We start from the raw sequence: 20325 nt of genomic DNA, 5'->3' as shown, positions 1-20325 counted from the left end.
ACCTTTGCTGAGTCATATCAGTTTCAATGTCTGTATGAGCAAGTCTGTGTGGATTCCACATCACAATGAAACTACCAGAAGGGATTTTTTTGCCTGCCTTTAATATTTTTATAGGTAATTTACAACATCTGCCTGAAAAAAATACCACAACAGATTGAAAAATGCAGACTCATATGGTGTGTTTCAATATCTCATGTAGCCATGATTTGACAGATCCAAATCCAATTGCCTTGTACCATTACTGAAAAGCAGTGTTCTCTAAACAGTCTATATGGTAGATGGTGACATTATCATCAATACAGACAGAACCACTGTAGTATAATATTTCTGCTGATTCCTTTCCATTTTTTTGATGTAGCAGCTGATGAGTCTGTTATTCTCATCTATGCCTCATCTCTTTTAGGCCCAGAGAGTGCCTCAAGGCACTTGCTTTCTACAAGGTGGATGGACAGAGTACAAACTGATTTATTTATCAGATGAGGCACTGAGAGGCACTTTCACACAGAGAAATGAGTTCTGAATCCCATTTTTCCTCCCTGCTTTCTTCACTGCTTCATGGAAGGAAAACAGGCCATGCCTACCAAGCAGCAACTTATAATAACCATGCTCAGCTCAACAGTGTTTTATCATGGATTTGGTTGACCAATTTGGTCAAAAGGTGAGAAAACTCTTCATGGGAAACTACTCCCATGGAGAACAAAGGTGGCAGCTCTGTATCATCTGTGACAGAAACAGGCACAATTCTCACCTTAGCTTTGCCTGCTTCCCGTGGACCAGCACTGCCCCATATTTATCTCTAGGTAGCTCTCACCTGTACTCAAATTAACCAGACAAACTTTTCCATGGTAGGAAATGGACAGGGATAAACCTTGTCTTCACTGGCACATCAAAGCAGACCTGCAACTCACCTTCTTTGCTGTCACCCTTTCAATAAATTCCAGTTTATGCAGTTAATGGATGGACAGAACCAGCTCTGTCATTCTTATGACAGAGATGTGTTATGTGGTCATTTACAATATCAGTTCTGTAGGGCTTTTTATTTTAATGTGAGTTTTTCTTTTTAAAAAACAGTATATTGAAAATTTATGCTTCAAATCTAAACCAGTTTATGGGATCGTAATTTTAACAGAGTTCCAAAATAAAGTTTTGCCAATGGAAAAAAGTAAATCTATCAGGGAGAAATAAACATACTCTTATGCTCACTGCTACCATTTCTATTGTCAGAGAGCTTCCTGTATCCCTAGATCATAAAGACTTAGAACAGTATAGCCTAGGAGTTAGTGGTAAAAAGATTTATTATGTCATCCTATTTACTACAACAGTGTGCTTTGTTCAGTCTAGAAGCTTCTTCCATTTCACTCAGAATATCATGCGAACTAAAATAACTCAGAATCAAGAAAAACTTCTAGACTGTATGCTGCAGTTTATCCCATCTGTTTCTAATTTAATCATACTAATTAGCTGAGCTATCATAAATACATTCTCCTTCTGTCATCGCTGTTCAGATTCTCTGTATTTATCTGCAGATGCCAGGAGCACTTATTTGTTCCTGCTACACGGTAAACATTGTTGTGTCAGGAACCCTGCTGTGATAAAACTTCCCTGACAAACAGCCACCCTCAGGGAAAAAACCAGTGCCCAGCTCAGTAACAAGTGGTAGCAGGCTATCAGGTGGTGACAAACACTCCAAGATTTTACATCTAACAGTTTGTCACTCTTCAGCAGTTCAAAGCAAAGATTTTCAGGAGCCCAGGACTAATCTTAACTATTTCTAAAAATCTGTACTAGCATATTTACCACATGGTTTAACTCTGTGTTATCTATTATGTATAGGGAAATAGCAAATATAAGAGGGAATGTGATTACATATGGTACTATGGTATTATTTTGTAGCCAGGTAGAGAGGAACAGTGCCCCTAAACTCTTGGGATCACAGACAGGAGCTGCAGCCAGTTCAAAAAAAAAAAAAAAAAAAAAAAAAAAAAAAAAAAAAGAAGGAAGAACAAGAGTACTCTTAAAATTTTGACAGTTTGTTTAAAATCACAATTCAGTGCCATCCAGTTTCTACACAACAACATCTCTTAAACATATGATTTGTTTGGATACAGCAGTCACAAAATTTAGCTTGAGAAACTTCACAGAAAAACATTGAATTTCTATTTTCTGTTTCTCTGTTGATATTTCATACACTATAATCAGGTTGTCATAATGATGCCTGTTGTTAAAAATGGATAAATAAATAATTTAAATTAAATGTTCAATGTCAGATTTCAAGGTTTTATGCAGTCTCATTGTAATCCAGGTCATGGATTTAGAAGATACACTTTTCTAACAAAGAAGTAGATTCTGCATAATTTAGAAGAGTTTTACACAGAACTATATTCTCAGATGGATAAAGATGTGTAAATTCCTCAAAATCAAAGGGAAATGATACCCAGGAGGGCAAAGCAGACAAAACAGCCCATCAGCAACTCAACCACATGAAAGACCACAAAGAAACTCCAAAGCCACCCACGCAGCTGCCTGAGGAGTCTGTCAAGGAATGAGAGGCTCTTGTTCAGCTCATGTTGCTGCTGGAAATGTGTTTGAAGAGCTTGGCAATACAGCTGGATTTTACAAGTGGCACACAAAGATGAGAAAAATGAAATCAGATTGAATTAAGTGCTGCAGTACACTGGTGGTGTCACATCTCAGCTAACTAGAATGTAATTTAATTTACAAGATAATGGAACGATCTCCTGCATTTGTTACTTCCAGAGGGGCAACTGACAATCATCCACAGTGTAAGTACAAACTTAACTAGACAGTCACCTAAAAGGCAAAGAAGATAGGATCCTTTTTCTAGTATATTAAACTGTATTTATTTTTTATCTATTCTAGAAACCTAGAAAGCTTCAATTTATGAAAAATGAGTACCAGGCCTTGAACAACAAAGATCTATAAAGCCAGAAGAGGAAGGGTGAAGAATCAATTCTTTTTTTTCTGCATCCTTCTGAAACTACCAGTACTTATTGGTAAAGTAACAGAACAGCTATCGTATCACTTGTTATCACTTTCTACCTTTTTGGTTTATATAGAGCTGACAGAAATGCCCCATCTTACTGTCTTTCCACCCAGAAACCTGGAGATATCCCTTCTCAAAATTCTGCTTTCTTTAGTAAGGAAGAAGGATGGCAAGAGACCTAAATTTTCAAAGTATTTGTCAATAACCATTCAAAATATTTTCAAAGTATTTGTCAATAACCATTCCAAATAACACATCTTAAATTTTGTTCTCTCCTACACTAACATAGCTGGTGAAATATGAAGGAAGTTTTTGATGAGAAAACACTTATTTTAAACAAATTATTTTATATGCCTTCTGTTTGCTGCAAGGAGTAGAAGGGAGAATGAGGCAAAACCTGGAACACTGAAGGCATTTGTCTTCAACACTTGTCCAATCCCCCCTTGTTTCGTTCATGCTGTCAATCTGTAGTAAAATGAACAGGATCTTAAATACACATGGTGAAGACTGTGAACTCCTTCTTCAGTCTCTGTTTAATCTTCCACAAAACTTTTAAACTTTTTGTTTAAATTTGTGAGTGACTCATAGCGGTGGCTTCAGCCAAGCTTAGCACAGACAGACTTTGTGCGTGCCCATACAAATACTGATGAGTCTGTTCCCACTGGTAGCTTGAAGGATTCCCACTATCACTATCTTGAGCTTTTTGGAGAAGAGATTATTCTCTGCATAGGCCTCTGCCAAAATGTCTCATATTCTGGTGTTGGGAGTAGTTGGAGACAAAAGTGTCTATATGTTCATTTTCATTTATGACCTAATATTGCAGATTACTTTTTACATTAACTCAATTGAAACACTTGTCCTGTGAGTTATACTTTTATAGGCTTCTGCATAATATTATTTTATTTACAGTGCCTTTTAAAACAAATTTATGTTGCAACAGCGTTTGCAAAGAAAAGGATCTATTCACATGCCATTGTTCATTGTTCCACAATGTTAGGGGACTTCTGTGACTTCCCTCCTTATCAGCCCTGTGCTCCAGACCCTTCCCCAGCTCCAGTGCCCTTCTCTGGGCTCACTGCAGCCCCTCAGTGACTTTCTTTAGTGAGGGGCCCAGAACAGGACACAGCACTCGAGGTGTGGCCCCGCCAAGTTCAGTGGGACAGTCCCTGCTCTGGTCTTGCTGGCTGCACTGTTGCTGATCCAGGCCAGGATGCCATTGGCCTTCTTGGCCACCTGGACACAGCTGATTCATGGTCAGGGGCTGTTGAGCACCTGCAGGTCCTTTTTTGCCAGGAATATTTCCAGCCTGTATCTTAAAAAGCCCATGTGATCATTATATGATACAGAAAGGATTCTACTCCAGATCACATTTTTTTTTGGGTGCTGGATTCTTCTCTTTTAGTGAGACAGTTTTAAGTCACAACCATTTTGTCATCTGGCCTGTTTCCTGGCTGCTCTAATGCCTATGTCAAGCCTGAGGGAGGTTGTGGAAATGCACACCTTGGGGCAGAGTAGGATCTTTCCTTTTGGCACCAGCCCTGAGTTTAGGTTAGTGCAAGTGATCCTGGCACCACACTTGAGGATTCTGGTGTGGATATCTCTATTATTAAGTGCACCAGGAGTGAATTCTAACAGGATTTAGTTGTGCTTGAAGTTTCACAGCAGTTCAGTATAGTGCTTTGAAACACTCTTGTATAATTCAGGGTCTAAGAGCCACCCAGTTCTTAATTCTGTCTTTTAAGTCATTAAATATGCAAGACTGTGCCAGATACTGAGACACCATGGGAAAGCACATAGACTTTAGGATTGGGATAGGGCTGAATTAACCAAATTTGACATCAAAATTGAGATGGGGAGTTGGCTATCCTGGAATACCATCCTAAGAGCTTTTGCACTAGTTTTGATGCAAACCCTGTGCCTTTTTACTGGTTTTCTATGGCATTGAGCTGCATCTGATAACAGGATACTTCTAGCTCAAGATCTGCCTCAGTGAAAAGCAGACTTGTCAAGTTTGTATTCAGGGAATTAATTAAAGTCAGGTGTTTTCCTGAAGAAACTTGGTGGTGGCAGCTCTGATTTCAAGTTACACATTTCAGGACTTTTTTCTGGCATTTATGCAAGTAGGCTAGGGCTTTCCTTGTCTATAAGGAGACTATTACCCATAGTGGACTTGGAGAGCTGAAGATTTTCCTGTGTTTAGATGAAAGATCTAAGGTAGATAAATTCTGAATTGGTAAACCTTAATTTTTGCTCCTCACTTCACCTTTTTTAAAGAAGGGATCTGTTTCTCAGACTTTGCATAAGACTACTATAATTATCTCTGTATTTATAAAGTCTCATTTTTTAAATCCAAGTCATCCAGAATAACCTTTAGTTAAAATTCTTACTTAAAAATCCTACCCTTTGATTTCATAACTAAATAAGGCTGACGTAATCTTTTTTTTTTTTTGTGCACAGCTGAAGACTCCACATGTACCAAGAGATGCATTTCACAATTGACCAGCTAATTAAGATCTTTGAGTGTATGGTGTCAATAGGTCAGGCTAGACCTCAGGGCAGCAAATATGAGTCATTTCTTTTCTGATTATATCATACCTTTTCCTGTTTTCAGATCTATTTCTACAGCAATCTCATTGACAAATTGAGTAAAATTAGGTGGAACTTGGTATTACGTATGTAGGTTTACATAGTACATAGTGTACCATAATTTACAGGCAGTGACAGTCAAAGAAGTATCTGGAAAATCTGCTTAGTTATTCCCATTTATTGTAATCTATAATACAGTGCCAACTTGTAAAATGAGAGGTGAAAGCTACTGCTGCCCAGGGACGGAAACATTTCTTCTGTTCCTATTCTGGTGTAACCCATTAAACACCAGGATAGAACTACAATTTAGATGCCTTTCACTGCCAGCTATCTTTGACAATGGTAACCAAAGTGGTTAATAATTATCCACTTCCTTTCCTATATGTTGTTAAAGTAAATTATATTACAGATACTTAAATGTATCAATTTATCTAAACTTTTGATGAAATTTGGCAGTTTTCGCATTCAAGCATCCTCCAAGCTTCTGAGCAGGCTGCGAGAAGTTCACAATACTGTTTGCTGCTAATGCTGCAACATGAAATAAGTTCTGGGCTTCTCATCAGCTGTGATGCCTCATCAAAACAATGGGGCCTAGTGAAAGGAGAAAGAAGTAGTTTCAAATAATATTTGGGTTCACATGATCCAAATGGCTACCAGATGGGGCTCTGAGCTGCCTGGGGATCTGCCTGGGGCGGTAGGAGTTGCCCATGCACGGTGCAGAGGGATGAATGGGCTCTCTGTGTCCCCACTGCCCCGAGTGGGAAATCCGGCTGAACACATCTGGTGAGAGCCTTGAGCTGGGCTGCTGGGGTAGACATCAATAGGGAACCCATGGGCAGAGGGGCTGACAGTGCTTCCTAAGCTGTCAAGTTGTTCCTTAACTGTCCCTTTTACATGATTTATTAATTCTCTGGCATTAGGCAGCAAGCTTTGCAGCTAGAGAGAGGAGAATATTTTCAGTAGCTGCATGAATTTTAGTGCTATTGGCTTAAAAAAGCCTTTCCGAGTCAGAAGTAGAGTTACAACAATGGGAACATGAAATTTAAAAAATGACTGAAATGTATATATATAAGTATCCAATTATCAGAATATATCATATAAATAGCAAAGCATACCAGGGAATGTAATCAGGGAATTTTAACAGTAGCTACAGTATTTGTACTTTTGGTGTATTTGGTTTAGCTACGTATCATACACCTAAAATTACAGCTACTTTTCTAATACTTGAAACATTTGTTCTCAAAGATGGCAAATGGATGTTTACCAGTAGTGATTTACCAGTGAACTTGAGAATCAATCACAAATGTATACATTAGGCTAAAAAAAACCCCTATAAAACATCTTCTCTACAATTCACACATTAGTCATGAATCTCAAAGCATTGGAAAAAGTAGAACTCAAAGCTAATATTCACTTACAGTTTTTATGTGTGAAACCAGCTGTTCTAATAAGCTACTCCATTTGGAAATTAAATGTATTCTGTATTATTTTGTTTGAAAAAAAATTGAAATTAGAAATATGATCATTTTTAGCTTGTGGAACAGTATGCAGTGTGTTATTTGGTTGTTGTGAAATATCTCATCAGGTGTTTGCTATTTTGCTTCTTGGACTCTATCTTGTTGTATATTCCCAATAGTGGCATTGGGTTAAGAAATCCATATTGGGCAGAGAAAACACGGTGGGATGATTTGCAATGGTTCTTAGGTGTCCTAGAGAGATGGTTGAGAAAAATGTGTTTCTCTCTCTGACAAGTGTTAGTTTCCTTATGGCAAATACCTTTGCATGATTGAGCTGGACACTATCCCTTGTGTCCTGGCCTAGTGGATTCCATGTATGTAGGCAGGATACAGCTCATTCCCTACCACGAAAAGAGACATCTTGTAGCACTCTGTGATTGAAAGCAAGATGAATAGGCAAAATCTGGCCTGGGTAAGTGTATTCTATTGAGCTGAACCTCACTTTTCTCCTAGCTGTCCCACAGTTTCGCACTGATAACCAGTAACCACAATTAAGCCCAGAAGTAGCTGCCTTTTAATATTAAATGTGAAGACACTTCATGTGTAAATACTGGTTTATCCTGAGTACTGTGTTCACTGAAACATGAACACAAAAGTGTCTGACTCTTGTGGTATGTCTAACACAAATGAAACAAGAAAGCACTTAAATCATGCAAGATGTTGAGGTTTTCAATCTGATTTTTAAAACTGTTTCGATTTACTTCAGAAACTAATTTAATCTGGATTCTTACAGGGAAAAAAAATCCAGCTGAACTCATAATTTTTATGCTTGAAAGAATTTCTCTCTTTATAGCAACACCAGAATTCCAATGACTTACAAGCTTTTTTTGGACTGTCTTTTACTATGTAGTATAAGGGGCAATAGGCAGTCTCCTAAATAAACAACTAACTCCATGTTGCATGACAGATACTTCAATGTCAGATGCTCCTAAGGAAGCATGTCCTCATCACATGGTTCTTGCAAGTCATTCACCAATTTATTAAGCATTGACTCAAAAATTTCAAATCAAAGATGGGAAAAAAAAAAATCCCTTTCAAGGATTGCTGCAGCTTTGAGAGAGGAAATGAGGCATGGCAGTAAATGCTGAAGCAGAAGTGAAGGGTACAAAAGCAGCCTGACCAGTGTCTCAGAACACTCTACTTCTACCACCCCCGTACTATATTTTTTTACAGGAAAGAATTTTATTTCTATTTTGCATTCAATTCACCCTTCTTGGGCCTGATTTTTTTAGTGGAACTAAGAAAATCTACAAAACAAGTGCTTTTTGTAGGAGGTGTGGAAACATCGTCCCTTTTCAACAAAGAGGTTTTGTGTGTTTTCCTTACCTGCTGCACTATGGTAAGTAAAACAAACTTCCATTCACTTTGTGCAAACTGTAATCATCTTTACTCTTGTTTTACTGTGCCCATTGCTGCAATTATTGAATTTTCACATTCTCTGAAAAAATATATTGTAATCAAAAATGCACATATACACATATATACTTCTGACTATTTTGCAAGCTGAGAGAGGGGAAAATTACTCACTGGCTTGTCAGTGTAAGGGCTGATGCTTTCACAGAATAAAACTGACCTGCTCCAGAATTTATAGAAATATGTCTACACAGGCAAAGAATAGACACAAACAGTGAGAAAAAAACACTTGGACAATTGAAATAAATAGGAGTAACCAAATATATTTTCCTCCATTCCATCTCATACTATGGAATGGAAATGTTTATTTTGTTGGCTGATGTTTATCCACTAAAAATAGCAACAGACAGATATTTTATAAGATGTGATATATTTGTATGAAGGTTGAGTGAACTGAATAAATCAATGACTAATATAGTGATGAGGGACATAATGGCTTATTTCTACCCATACTTGACATCATGCATTAATTTTGTAGAATTATTCAGGTCTTGAAATAGGGCAGAGGAACAATCTTGATGCCTCTCAAAGGAAATGGTGAGGAGACAGCTAGGAGAAAAAGAGCTAATAGAATCAGAACATAAAAAATGTTTATGAAATGTGTCAAGGCAGGCATTGTGAGCTCCAATTAGTAAATCTAGAAGAAATATCCATATCCCAAAAATGAAAGTGTAAAATGTTTTGTGATAGAAGTGATAGAAGAAAGATGTCCAATTAAGCATGAGAGGAAGAAAAAATGTCGCTGCATTGCAATGAGTCCAGTTCAAATTTTAGTAAGCAAATGAGAATTTCTACACATAGGATTATAGAATCACAGAATTGATAATGCTGCTAAAGGCCTTTAAGACCACGGAGTCCCACTGTTTAGCCAGAACTGCCAAGTCTGCCACTAAACCATGGCCCTAAGTGGCACAACCATATGTTTTTTGAACACTTCCAGTGACACTTCCACTACTTCCCTGGGCAGCCTGTTCCACTGCCTGGAACCACTGCCACCACCCTTCGGGGGAAGAAATTTTTCTTAACGTCCAACCTTAGCCTCCTCTGGCACTACCTGAGGCTGTCTTGTTGTGTGTTATTACCTGGGAGAAGAGCCAACTCCCACCTGGCTCCAAACTCCTCTCAGGCACTTGCAGAGTGAAAAGGTCATCCCTGAGCCTCCTCCAAGCTAAACATCCTCAGCTCTCTCAGCTGTTTCTCATCAGACCAGTGCTCCAGACCCTTCACCAGCTCCATTGCCCTTCTCTGGGCTCTCTCCAGCCCCTCAATGTATTTCTCACAGTGAGTGGCCCATCTTCCACTAATGCCAGTTGTTGGTGCTTCATTCCCACAGATAACCACAGGGATAGATGACAGGCAATCCTCAAGGAGCTATGGTACCTCCTAGGCTGAATCCAAACTGGAAACTTTTCTGTTAGCACAGTCCAGCTGGGCAAGTCTTGAGGCTGGTACAGACCTCAGCACAAATGTGACAAGCTTCTCCAGCTTCCAGCAGGCGTCACCTGGGAAGAATTCTCCACAGAGCCACATATCTGGCCCACAGATCAGGCCAGCAGCTCACTGACCTGAACACACAGGGACAGCACAGGCTCATTCTGTGAGGGGACACCAGGAGCCAGAGTGTTACAGAAGAGTCAAGGTGGGCTGGGAGCTGGGTCAGTCGTTGTGAGAATGGGGACATCAGTGTCAGTGTGGGACAGCCTGAGGGGGCCATCACTACTCTGGAGGTATATTTCTCACATCTGAAATGGTGTAACTACTGCTTACACAAGGGTTTACCTGTGTTCATGGGGGCACACACATGTAAGTCTAGTTTGGGATCTGTGATAACAAAATGGTTTAACAAAATGTGGTTTAGCTAAGGGGGAAGATCCCAGTGTTAGGACCATATTTGGGAGAGGAATGGTTTTCAAGTTTCCTTTGAAATCCTTAATATATTTTTAGTTCAAAATTTTTTATGAAAATTGACTTCTCTAGCTGATTTTATGAGTACAGAGCCAAAACCCTGAAATGAGAAAACTTTATTCCTACTTAAATGAGAAATTTATAGTTACCCATAGAAACACTGCTCCCACAGACACACACACTGCCAGCACAAAAAGGGAATCTGGTCTATTATGTTCTGCTCCTAGTACTGCACTCAGCAAAACACATCAAAACACATGTCATTTTAAACACATGCTTAACCCTTTACTGAATTGGAGCTTAAAATGTTCCCAGTATTCCTTCCAGCCCGGTATAATGACTACATTAGATACATGAGGAGAACAGCATAAGGACATCATATGTGCCTATTCTATGGGACAGACTATTTATTTTAGACTTTCTTCACACACGGTATTCTTCCTTGTCTATTCCTGCTTCATTAATATTAATAAAAGCTTATGTATTCAAGACATTTGTAATACTGAATTACATTACTCAGTGGCTCTAATTATGTTATTTCTTGAGTTCCAAATTGACTCCCAGCTGTACTCATATTACCAGGTATAAATAAGAATATGATTCATCATTTACAGAAAGCACATTACATAAGTCAGTTACACAGTTGCACAACTGAGCACACAGACTGTCTGCATTGAAAGTACAAATAGGAATAGGAATGGAAATAGAGCAGATTTTCTATCCTTAGTTTGAAATCAAACTTAGACTACTATACTAATCATGTGAGCTCTGGCTGAAATAAGAAGAGAAAACATTCATCACATGTTTTAGATGTTTCAAACTAATAATAGTCTGGGACTGGTTTTCAAAGAAAGATATAGCCGTGCTTAGGAAGTGTGTGAATCCCAAGTACAACTGCTGCGAATAAAAGCTGTGTTTCTTTGATTCTGTCTGATTCCTTGTGAGAAAAATTTACTCCATATGTAGTACATATAATGGTTTTGCAATTCTAATGGAAAGTGTTAGCTACAGGCAGATTATACAGCATCCAAACTCTGCTACATTCAGCATTGTGCTGTGGCCTACAGATGTGGCTCCAATAATAGTAAGTGAGCTCATCCTCAGTGTGGGAGATTATTCATTAGGGAGAGAATAATGTAAGTGATATGATCATTACATCACCTTTTCCTGTACATTATTCTCACTATAGCTGACAGGGACAACATTTCTCAGTCTAAAGTTACATTATTTTCAAATTTTGCAGAGTCTAGATAGAAGTGCTGTTTGAAAGTATATGTAAAGATTTATTTGATGGTAAAGAAGGCCTAGTGCTGCAGGATTGAATTGTTTGTTAAATTTTTCTCTTTTCTTCATGTAAAATAGTTATTCCATAGTGTTACATGCCATATCTATCAACAGTAACTATTGTAATTTGTAAAGGACTTTTAAATTTTTTTTAGGAAAAAGGTTTTTAAATCTATATAATAACAGAATCACAGAATGAGAGCTTTTAGTTGAAATAAAGGGCCAATCTGATCAGCATGTAAAAGAAGTCTTAAACTAAAAATTGCCAGAAATTATGATCTCAGGGAAAATTGTGTTCTGATTGCAGCAACCACATATTTTAATGATGATGGAGTCAGTGAAGAAATATGAAAAGATTTCTTAGCTTTTTCTGTGCTTTTGATAATAATGGTTTATATAGCTATAGTCAAGGATGAGGAAAGAATCATGTTCATTATGATTGAGATGAAATTTATAATGATATTGTGTTTCCTGATACTTCTGCATAAATAAGAGTAATAAGGTAAATCAAGAGCAGAAGTCTTCCTAATATTGAAATTATGTGTATTTTTGGCTTATTTTTCCAAATTGGACTGTTGTTCCACATTCTCAGCACCTGCCATTGAAATGAGAATTACTATCAAAAGTTTGTAAAAACTTTAGCCTAGCCTATATTAGTACAAACATACACATTTGTATGTCATGGCCTAGTTTTTCAAATTTCCACTAAATAAGGACATTGTGAGTACTCAGAATGATCCTGTGCAAATCTCAGCGAGCATTTCTAGAGCTGAACTGATGTAGCAAAAAATACTGCATTTCAAAATGCAAACAGCTGTCCTATTTTTGCAGACAACTAATAAAGTTTTAAAAATAAACCCCATTCTCTCCATTTAGTGTGTTTGATTGAACATTGAGGTGGGAAACAGGAACAGACTTTTCAATCAGTTCCACTGCTTTCCCTGGTGAGGACCTCTTTGCATAACCACCCACATGCCACTGCCAGTGTCCATAGAAAAGAAACATGTTGTTGGCTTAAACACAGAAGAGTGCAACTGATCCAAATACCTTGCTTAAGGAAATCAGCACAAAATATTTACCCTTGTTTTGGCTTCTTTGCTATGGTATCTACCTCGTGCACTTGTTGCAATCACAAGGATTTCCTGCGGTTGTGTGTACCAAGCTGGTTTACTGCAGGTGTTTCTGCTTCTGTACTATATTGTTTTTCCTGTCCAAACAGTTACCAAGCAATGCAGTATCAGTCACCACACAGCGTAAGTGCTACAACATCAACAGACAAGTCTCCCAAATGAAATTAAATTAAATTCTGGAAACCTGCTCACAGAGAGAAAATTCCTTTTTTCTCTTGTTCCTCTCATTCCCAGATGTGAATGGAATAGAAGAAATTCTCTCTTTTTTTTTAAACTTGGGTATTTCACACTTGATAACTATGATTTATAAGTTTTCTTTAAATGAAAGATTTTCCTGATAGAAAGCATTTAAATATTATTACAGTGTACTACCAGTAACAAACAGTCTGACTGTAAAGGGTTCACTCCCATAGAAAAATAGCAGTAGGTGTTATCTATGTGACCAGAATGCTTCTCCATCACCTCTTAGAAGACCTGTTAATATGCCCCCCTATATAAAAAATGACTGTTTAAGAAATGTTTGCTATGAGCTGGGGCAGGAGCTCCTGGATGCCACTGCTGCAGCATCACAAGCAGAGTGGTTGGTGGCTGAGGGCTGCTGTGGGATGGGGAGTTTCATCCTGAGTAAGGGTTGTTTTGCCAGCTTACAAACTCGTGTGGAAACACTAGGCAACTTTGCTTGGTGGTGCAGATGAGGCCTGAGGAAATGAGGCTCTCTGGTTCCAAGGCCACTTCTCAGATGGGCAGAGCTAAGTGCTTCCAATCCCCTTTCCTCATCCCTGACCACTTCCAAGCCTGTGCCCACACCCTGTTTGTTCTACTGTGATTGTCTGTGGAGCTGAGTAACAAACCAGAGCAGAGAGCTGATCCAACATTAAAAGCTCTCCTCCTCCCTCCCTTTTTTTTTCTATTTTTGAGGACATGCTGTTGAGAGAAACATCCACAGAAACAAGATCTGCAAAGCTAGGAACCAGATCCTTATAACATCACTAAGAAGCCCAAAGGAAATAATTAAATCTGTGAATCTGACTTTGCATGACCTGTTCAGAATTGTGAGAATCCAGCTCTTTGGATTCTGGTATCTTATTCAGATTCTTCCCTGGCACCCTAAAACTCAGATAATTTTTTTTTTTTCATTTAGTTCATAAATGACATTTTAATCTGTTGTTTTCTAGATGCTGCAATTACATTTCACAAATATTGCATGTACTTAATCAGTGGATGCTGAAAAATGTACTAAAAATGTTGACTTAAGTCCTAGCTAAGGGACATGCAAATGTAACTGTATTCCAAAGATATTTGCATTAAAGATCTAATTGAATTAACTGTTCACAGCTTCTACAGTCAGCTTGTCATGGCCTCCTTTCAAGCTCGACTACATCCATTTTTGATAGAGAGATTTAAAAGGTTTTCTCCCTTCCCCTGGGATTAAAGATAGGGATGAGCACTAATTAGCCACCTGCACCACAGCTTGTTTACCTTACAGAATCTGCTGCACCCCTGGGGAAAAAATCAGTGTGGTGGGTTTTTTCTTTTAAACATTTCAAGTTCAGTTTTTTCAAGAGAGGTTTAACAGTTTGCACAATTGTTAGTATTACTAGGAGGAGCAAGAGTGCCTGTTTCTCCCACTGCAACCTGGATTCCACAGAAGAAATAATAAACACTGGGTTTTTTCTTATCTTTTCAATTTTTATTGTTCATCAAGTGAGTCACACATTTGGTGTTACCTGCAGCATTTTGCTGCCCATAACATATAAAATTACTTTCAAAATAAAAGCATTTAGCAATCACAAGAACTTTACTTATGTTAGCACGTTAGTAGAATTCACTAAATAGACAATTAAAAGACAAGAAAAAACCCAGAAATAAAGAAAAGAAACTTATTCATAAATCCCTTAATGTAGGGATGCTTAAATAGCTTTTTTATTGAAGCACTATTTAGGACTAGCAGCTGAAAGAGTTGCAATTTAAACTACAGTCTGATTTTTTTTACTGTTTTTTCTTACCTTGGCATTTTCTGACTAAGAATGGTAAAAAAATGTTCTGCTTTGTTTGTCTTTTGTAAGTTCTGACTCAGTGGCAGGCAAGTACTACTTATGGGCCTGATGTAAAGCCTAGTGAAGTCAACTGGAATGTTTCCAATCACTTAATTAGACTTTGGATTGGGTCTGAAGTGCAGCAATTTACTCAACTCTGGAGCATAAATTACAGACATAAAAAACAAATTATTTGTGTGTTGCAGGATTACTGACAGCAAAATGTATGATGTCAGAAAAATAATAGGCAGAGATAGCCTGCACAAGTTGGAAAAGCTTAAAATACAGCAAAAGATAGGAGAATACTCTTTGGCAGGAAGAGAGACAGTCTCAGTTCCAGTGCCAGTGGAGGAAAGTTGAGTAATTTGACAGACAATTATGTGATTAATCTAGCAGGAGAAGACACTATCTGTCTCCCTCAGTCACCACTCTGCTGCCTGAGCATTGCACTAATATCTGGATGAGATGATGTTCTGCTGGTCATCAGGAAGGGCTCTGAGTCTGTAACCCCTGGAAGCCCCTTTGGAAATGTTAAATATTCCAGTGGCCAAGACTCAGAGCAGAAGTGAACAGTGCCAGCCAAACACATCAGCTGAGTTTGTTGCTAGAGTAAATAAGATAACGTTGGAAGAGAATGGAATGTGAATGTTACTGAACAAGAAGTCAAGCAATCTCCACCTGAACCATTACATTTTCTTGTAGAGAAATAGCCCCCAATTATTGCTCCTCTGAAATTCCTTACTGCACATCTCGGTGAGTTAGGAATGATACAATGAGCCAGGCAGGTACTTGTTTCAGTCAAAACTTACAGAATGTCCCCTTTGACAAGGTTTGAAAACCTTGGGATGCCAGCATCTTACCTGAGCTGCCCCAGAAAAACTAACTAAAATATTTGTTACAAAGGGGTTATTTGTATATACCTATTCTCAGGTAAGTATTTTATTTCAGCACACAAGAACCTAATCAATGAAGAGTAATTCTCCTTTGGATGAAGATTTATTATTTTGGAGTAAACTGATTAGTTGTTCTGGAAAAGCCTATCCAAGAAAGAATTGTTATCCTGGAATAGTTGAATATGCAACAGCTCTGTCAATTTATCTTGGAGCATATATCTCTTTATCTTCCCTTTATTAGCAAATCAGGAAAGATTTTTAGAGAGAAGAAGCATTTAGAGAGTTTTAGAGAAGCATTTACATAAAACAGTTTGTACTTTAAGAAAGTGAAAAGAAATGCGAAGAAATGGGGGCAAAATACCTTTACATCAGTAGCTAATACTACATGGTAAGCCACATAACTGAAAGACATATAATTTGTTTTAGAAGTTGGTGTGCAAAATAAAATGGTATTTTTCAAAAGACACAAAGATGCAAACTCAACTTTAAACTGAGGTATATATATTTCAGTCAATGGGTTTTGTCTTACACAAATTTATATGCAAAATGTATTTTTGTAGTAGCATTTTAAAATTTCTTTTTAAGTAATGTTTTGCCATTAAAAGTCATCTCTCTCTCCCAAAAGCAAACAAGCCCCCCACCCTGTGAAAAAATAAGAAAAAAGTTTTAGCATTCCCTTTCTAGTCAACTTTCTCCATATTTTGTCTCCGTTTTCACCATTTGTTTTCAGAGTTGAAAACAGAGGATGGGCAGAGAAATTGGACAGACAAATGGAAAATAGAAGTCAAGGTTTTGGTTTTTTTTTTTCTGTTATTACATCAGGTGACACAGTAACAAACAGATAAGGTACTGAACAAATTTTTCCTCAGATCACACCTGTGCCTTAAAGCATGGTCATTTTTTACCACTCTATCAGTCTAATAACCTATTCTCCTCACAAACCTTTCCTCACTTACTGCCTCAAATTGTCATGGTCATCATAACACTTTCCAAACTGGAACAGAAAGAATGGGAAAGGAAAAAGCATAGAGAGAAGAAAGTCTTTGAATAATAGTTGGAAAGAAAAATGTGGAGTAACTGCAAATATTTGTCTTTTAAAATCATTATACAAGAAAAGATGCTTTCTGAGAATTCTTCACCTTTGTTTCTACACTGGCAGAAACTGTTGTCTTTTTCTAAAACATCATCTGTTTTCTGCTGGGCAGATCAATACAATATCACCTCACACACTCCTGCTTTGCTCCAGTAAAACATGCTCAACTTCTCCTACATACACTCTGTGTGAATTACTGTCAACAGATAATAAACTATTTGATGCAAAGAGTTTGTTTAACATTATTAAAACAATTTTGGTAGCATTCCCAGGCAGGATTTTTATACTAATTTTCCTACATAAGAATGGCAATTAAACAATATGAAAAGTGACTTCTAGTTCCCAAAGTTTTGTTTCGTTTGGGAGACAATATGATTTAGTGGCTAGACAAGTTTAAAGACAAGGAACCAGAAGAGTTTAACATTTTCAGAGAGTTTGATCAGTTCACTGAATCACCTTGGGCTACTCAGTTATGTTCTTTAGTGAAAACATCTGTAACACTGGTTGAAAACACCCCCAAATTCCCCCCCAAATACTCAGCCTCATTCAGAAACAGATGCTTACATCTGGTTCTGTTGTCTAAAACAAACAAATTACAAAAAAAAAAAAAAAGAAAAAGAAAAAAAAAGAAAAAAAAAAGAGCGGGACAAATATGGCACAAGAACAAGACATTCCTTTAGCAACCTTACAAGTCAAGCTGAGACATAGCTGCAATGAAAGCCTTCTCAGCTGCAGTGCTGCATATCATTGAGTTAAAAGCCAGCATAAAATACACTCTGATGTCTACTTGATTATTAAATGCTTACTTTGAAACTAGAAGGCAAAAATCAGACTTCACTTATATAGCTGCAGCCTCACTGACTTCAGAAAAAAACCAGTAGAAGTCCATGGAGTAGCATCCTGTGAAGTCTGAACTCCATGCTTACAAAAGAAACTTTAACTCAAGGAACAGGCATTGCGTTTTTTGTTGACACATGTGCTTGCTTGAAAGCACTGTGCATTTTTATGGTACTTTATCAAAGAGAAAACAGTTGTCATGGCCATTGTTCTAATCTGGACACCAGCTCAGACTGGTGTTATGTGAAAAACAGCAACACCACTATTACCATATAAAGCTGTACAGCAAATGGAAAAATTAAAGTGGCAGTGAAGGCACAAGAATAGAGATCAGGAACTCACCCAGGCTTCATTTCCAGATGTATCAGACACTTCCTGCATGATCATGGACAGATCATCAAACTTTGTTGTTCCAGTTTCCTCATCTACAAAATGGATAGGGAAGCTCTTGTTCAAGAGGTTCTGTGCTTTGAGACTGAGATGGAAAAAAGGCTTTAAAGGTCTGCAGTTAAGGAGGAACTGCACATTGTTAACTATGGCTGCCTTACTTAATTGTTTTTTTTTTCAGTTAATGCATTATTCAGTTAATTTGGCTTATCACTGAAAACATTCTGCAGTAGAGGCATACACAGTTTAAATGCCCCTAAGTGTCATCATCAGATGAATTAATACTAACTCTTACCCAAAATGCATGTGAATGTTGCACTTGAAACATGCAGAAGGCTTATATCCCACGGAAATGCAACACGGCATGTGGGAAATCTACAGTTTCAAAGAGCATTACTTGCAGTCACTGACAAAACCTAAGATCATAGTGGTATTTTCAGCAAAGCAGTGTGCTGTCAGTGGCACTTCTCTGCATAATCCTAATCACAAGCAGACACTGCAATTCTGTCCCTGCACACATCAACAGTAGGACTTGACCTTGCCACAGCACAGGGAGCCACTAATGCATACAAAGAGCCTCTTGTGGCATCAAGCCAACAAAAGAGTGCATTTCTGTGCCTGTACTCAGCAGAACAAATGGCAGAAAACCTGGCAATCCCCTGCTGCTTTATTTACACCTCAGAGTTATTGTACAATGGCTGGGGACAGACTGAGCTCAGAGAATGGACATTATTTAGCCCTGTGTTCTGGAGCTGGGCTGCATCCTTCGTTTTCAGTCAAAAACCTCTTTTTCTGTTGTAGGGTGGTTTTGGTTTGTTTTGGTGGTTTTTTTTTTTTTTTTTTTTTTTTTTTTTTTTGGGGGGGGGGGAGAGGGGGAGGGAGATTGTGTTTGGGCTTTTTTGGAGTCGGACAGCATGCATGGAGTGCACTGCCTGTGTTGCATTACCAAAGCACCAGTCCGAAGTCCCAGCGCTTGAACACCCAGAGCCCGGAATGCCCGGGGAGCTGCTGGCATCTAACGCCCAAAAGCTGAACTACAACCCACGGCCCTCGGCCTCACCAGCCACAGGAAAACCACTGTCCCTAAACGCCACGGATTTTCTCCTGTCCTGGGACTCAAAACGGCCGAGGCGAAAGACGATTAGAGCTGGAATGCCAAAATACAAAAAAAATTCTTATTACTCAGCAAGACTGGCTTCTAAAAGTCCATCTCTTTGCATTTTTTTTCTATTTACCACTAGATGTCTACTAGTAACATGACTTAATCTGATTTTATTACTAAATTTAATGTCATGCACTTGCACTTACTTTAAACACAGTTGATAGTGCTATGAATTGCTGCTCCTTCCAAAACACTTCAAAGAATAAATATTCTCCAGCAATATTAGAGATTTATATATTTGAATGATATTTTTCCCTGCCTTGTTAAAGGTCAGGCTCCTTCAATAACATACAGCCTCGATATACTTGAACAAAAGTACCTGGATTCTGGAAGATTCTGATTTAATGGCTGATTTCAATGTAAGGTAAAAAAATGGTTCTTCCCTGGTAAGTTCTCTGAGTCTCTAAAACAAAATAATAAAAATAAAATCAATCAGGTTGGTTGATTTAAAATTTAATTTTAAACATGTTTGCTTTGCAAAACAATACAATAATACTAATACTACAGAAGTAGCATTATTAAGCAGTATGGACTTCCTGTTCAAGCTGCTGAAGGATTAATCTTCGTCTGCTGAAGTGTTGAAGCAGTTTCTGACAAGCATCTTTGTCTGCAAGCAAGGTGGCAGTATTTCCTTAATTTCTGTTCATTCAACCACCTCACTTAAATGGATTGCCTCTGCTGATTTTTTTTTCATTATTTCCATCCATAAATAAAAAAAGAGGTGGAGATTACAGGATGATCTCTACTAGTTCTACACACTAGAACGACTGAGAGATCAAACCAATCACATTCTCTTCCTGCAAGTATCCTGTTTTTAATAAAAACTTTTCAATGCAAAACACCTTTAGAGAATCTCCTTAAGAAGAAGGATCAAATACATTTATCTTATTTAATTAAGAGGTTTTTTTTCCTCATTATTTTCTTTCAATTCTCATATTTATCCACTAGGATTTTGGTATGAACCACAAGTAAAAGCGTAACAACGACCTAGGGAAAAAAAAAAGAAATTAAACAGTCCTTATCTTCCCAAATAGTGAAATGTACGTACAAATTAGGCTAAAGTCTGAAATGTCTCAGA

The 20325-nt window shown here is 37.9% G+C and overlaps 1 protein-coding gene across 1 annotated transcript in view; it reads right to left on the bottom strand.

Annotated features, from left to right (window-relative positions):
* SMAD1 (SMAD family member 1) overlaps positions 1 to 18110 on the bottom strand; it is a 98075-nt gene extending 79965 nt beyond the window's left edge. The window contains exon 1 of the mRNA XM_085579212.1: positions 18041 to 18110. The gene's annotated coding sequence lies outside the window, so the exon portion shown is untranslated. The remainder of the gene's footprint in view (positions 1 to 18040) is intronic.
* Positions 18111 to 20325: the final 2215 nt, after the last annotated feature.

Source organism: Lonchura striata, chromosome 4, assembly GCF_050655825.1.
Source record: "Lonchura striata isolate lonStrDom1 chromosome 4, ASM5065582v1, whole genome shotgun sequence".
Classification (NCBI taxonomy): Eukaryota; Metazoa; Chordata; class Aves; order Passeriformes; family Estrildidae; genus Lonchura; species Lonchura striata.
This window is presented reverse-complemented; position numbering and strand designations above follow the sequence as displayed.